Source organism: Chrysochloris asiatica, unplaced genomic scaffold (assembly GCF_000296735.1).
Source record: "Chrysochloris asiatica unplaced genomic scaffold, ChrAsi1.0 scaffold00246, whole genome shotgun sequence".
Classification (NCBI taxonomy): domain Eukaryota; kingdom Metazoa; phylum Chordata; class Mammalia; order Afrosoricida; family Chrysochloridae; genus Chrysochloris; species Chrysochloris asiatica.
Window position 1 is genome coordinate 3,416,378 of NW_006408764.1, and position 4,246 is coordinate 3,420,623.

The following is a 4,246-nucleotide window of genomic DNA, read 5'->3' on the forward strand; positions in this document are numbered from 1 at the left end:
TCATGTTATACAACATGAATCTTAGGCTTTCTTCAGATTTTTTTTTTTATCCTTTTTTGTGTTTTTCTTCTATCTTAGTAGTATTGAGAGATTTATCTTCTAGCTCACTAGTTCTGGCTTCTATGTCTTCAATTCTACTCCTTTGGTCTTTCAGTGTATTGTCCATTTCTAATATTATATTATTAATCGTTTGGACCTCTTCCTGTAGGTTTTGAATTGTTTCCAGTGCTGTATTTATCTTATTTAATTGTTCCTGTAGCGCTTTCCTGACTTCTTCCTTATTTTTCTCAACTCCATTGTATAGTGTTTTGATACGTTTTATAATAATTTTTCTGAATTCTTTCTCTGACATTTCCAAAGCCTGCCCATCTTCCAATATGGAGTGTAGGTCTACTTTCAGCTCATTTGCCTCAGTCACTTTATCTCGTTTCTGGACATGTGCAGATATGGTTATCTGCTTCTGGTTTTGGGCATATTCAGGGGTTATCTATGGCCTTAATACTTAGATGAGTATGTATTTTGGTATTTTTTATGCTTTCTGATTGCCTCGAGGTAGATGTGATCAGGAAATGGGTTTCCTTTTTCATTCTTCTTCTTAATAAATTTCAAGATGCACTGCTGGTTGTTGTGACATAACTTAGGATTTAATTTTCAGCCAATTTCCTTTTTGTCTGTTTGTCCCACTCCACAATCCCCGTTCAGGCCTTTTTTCTAATTATAAACAGTTCAGGGCCAGCTATGTCCCTTTGCTTTTAATTGGAAACTGTCTCTTTAAATTTCGAAGAGATCTGTGCGCATGCGTAGTAGAATCCCCCGAGGGTGGGGCTGGGGTGTCCACTAGCTCAGGCACCCCTATAGTCACCACAATGGAGGTACGAGGTACGCAGACAGCAAGGGACCAATGAACATATACCAAAAGAAAAGAATGTCCACACCTCTATCTCCGCGGCTCTGTCAAGCGTCTGTGGCTGCTCTGATCCTTCCCCTGCTTGGCCCCACACAAGATGGCGGCTCCTGGAGCAGCTGAGCATCTGGAACCAGGAAGCAATGGATTTCTTGCTTCTGCCACAAACTCCCCCAGCTGTAAGCCTTCTAACCTTCTAAATATTCCTTTATATGTGGTTCAGAGTTCTGGGACCATCCCCTGAGCCGGCTTGGTTCTGTATTTTGTATTGTTGCTGGTGGAGTTCCTCACTGCACTTCCACCAGATCCACCATCTTGTTTGTTCTTCCTGCTGCAATTCTCTCTTAACTGGTTTTAGGGTTTCTACATTTCCCCCCCCCCCATTCTGTAAGGTCTCTCACCCCCAATCCCATATTAATGGATAGGATTTACTCTAGTCTCACCCCTACAAAATTTCATCCATTCAGAGACTACCCGAAACCCACTGCTATCACAGTGATTCTAACTCACAGTGGCCCTATAAGACACAGTACAACTGCCCCATAAGGTTTCCAAGGCGTAAATGTGCACAGAAACAGAATGTCACATCTTTCTCCCTTGGAGCAGCTGGTAGGTTCAAACCACAGAACTTTTTGTTAGCAGCTGAGCGTTGTAAGCACCAAGGCTCCTCCATCCAGAGGTTTCCAGAAACAAATGTTTGTGTCACCATAATGCTTAAAATTCTCCCACAGTTCCCCATCACCTCCTAGAAAAAGCCAATCATACAGAATAGACAGGATTTGGGGCCTTGCCCAAAGAGCCTTCCTAAGTGGTACAAATGGTTTGTGCTCGACTACTAACTGAAAGATTGGTGGTTCAAACCCAACTAGCAGTGCTACAGAAGAAAAGCCTGGTGATTTGCTCTCATAGAGATTAAAGTTAAGTAAATTATATGGAGCTCAGTCCTACTCAGTAACACATGGGATCACCATGAGTTGGAATTGACTCCATGCAACAAGTTTGGCCCTTGCCTTAGCCTTCTTGCATGCCACTCCTCTTACGAGCCTTTTAGATAAGCCTGATCCAGTCACTGTGATCCCAATCCTGATACCTGTTATCCATTTTTCTACTCCAGAATAAATGTGGCACTGTAGGATAAAGCACTGAACCACAAGGTCAGTTTGAACCACAAGGTTGGTGGTTCAAACTCACCAGCCACTCCTTGGAAACCTTATACAGGGTTGCTTTGAGTCAGAACTGACTCTATGACACTTAACAACAATAACAGGATGAGCACTGGACTGCTAACTACAAGGTTGGTGGTTCAAGTCCACCAGCCATGAGCCTTGGAAATCCTATACAGACAGGATCACTATGAATCAGAACCAGCTCAAAGGCACTTACAACAACAACCCTAGCATACGTGGTTCATCTTTCCCTCTCTGGGCCTCCTTGTAGCCTGGGAGTGCCTGTAGAAGAGATTGTTATTAGGTCAGCTTGGCAAGGGGTCCCTGTTACAGAGTTGTTATCGCTAAGTGCCTTAGAGTTGTTTCTGACTCATATAGGGTTTCTGAGACCTTTAAATTTTTGCAGGAGTAGAAAACCTCCCATGGAGGGGCTGGCAGGCTCAAACTGTGGACCTGGTGGTTCACAGTCTAGTGCTTTATGGAGTTACTGCACTCCCCTGCTGCAGAGTAGGGTGTGTTTATTCCCAACTTTTTATTTTGAGACAATTTCAAGCATACAAAAATGATGAGAGAATAATACAGTGAATACCTGAGTACTGTCCACAGTCTTTGTTTGTTATATAAGACTGTGCTTTATAATATGCTCTTCAAAGATTTAAGTAAAAAATAAAAGAATGAGATCTATTATAAAACAGATATCAACTATAACTCAATTTTTCTCATTTCCACTCTAATTCCTTAAAAGAGTTGTCTATATTCTTTCTAGCTTTACTCTGCCTGTTCTTTCTTGAATCTGACAGAGTCTGGCTTTTACCCCAACACTATACAGGAACTGTTCTTATCAACTCACCAAAAAGTCCCTTGTTGCTATATCTAATGTTCGTATCTCTGTAATCATCTTACCTATCAGTCAAACTGGATGCTAGTGGACACCACACTCTTTGGGCCCAAGGAGCTCTGGTGTTGCTCTAGGATAAGCACTGGACTGCCAACCACAAGGCTGTCATTTCAAACCCACTAGCTGTTCAGCAGATGAAGCTTTCTGCTCCTATAAAAATTTACAGAACTGACTTGATGACACTTAATAACAATAATACAATAGGCACTGGACTGCTAACCAAGCCACAAACCTTGGAAACCCTGTACAGGGTCAAGATCACTATGAGTTGGAATCTACTTGACTGCAGTAGGTAGGCAACTACTTCCCTGGTCACTTCTCAACTTTCTTCCCCCCTCTTGTTCCTTGTGATCTCCTATCACTAGATAGCCACAGAATTCTCTCTGAAAGCTCTTTTATATTTGCCATTTGATCCCTTGGTGGCATAATTTGTCTGAGTTAGGTGTTATGGAGTCAACTCATAGTGGTCCTGTGCACAACAGAATGAAACACTGCTCAGTCCTGTGCCACCTATGCCAGATTTCATCTCAACCCTGGGGCTTTCCACTAAAAACCATATTTATACGTGTACCTATCTAATAGGCATCTCAAACTTAGTATGTCCTATCTACAGGGACACTACTGCCACCACCATGACCACACCTACCTCAAGGAGCTCTGGTAGCGTAGTGGGTTATGAGTTGGGCTGCTAACTGCACAATCAGCAGTTGGAAACTACCAGCCATTCTGTGGGAGAAAGATTAGGCTCTCTGCTCCTGTAAAGATTTATAGCCTTGGAAACCCTTTACAGGGTCACTGTGAGTCAAAACTGACTCCACAGCATATCTACTATCACCATACCCACCTCAGTTAAAGGTGAGTCTACTCCAGTTGACGCTGTGTCACTATGAGTCGGAACCAACTTGGTGGCATTAACAACAAAAGTCCAACTGCTAGGCTAAATCATAAATCATCTTTATTTACTCTTACACAAACTTTACATTACCAAATTCTTTGGGCCTTCAGAATAAATCCAGAATTTGATCACTTCTCCCCATATATTCTACTACATCCAAGTGCAAGCTGCATGTCTTTCAGCCTCCTCAAGACTCCTTGCTTACTCTTTGTCCCCTCTAGTCTAATTTTGACTCCTGATGTGGCTCTGTGGGTTAATGCGCAAGGTCAGTTTGGATCGCAAGGCCAGCGGTTTAGCTCACTGGCCACTCCTTGGAAATCCTATACAGGGTCGCTATGGGTCGGAACCGACTCGACGGCATTCAGCAACAAAACAGTCTTTTT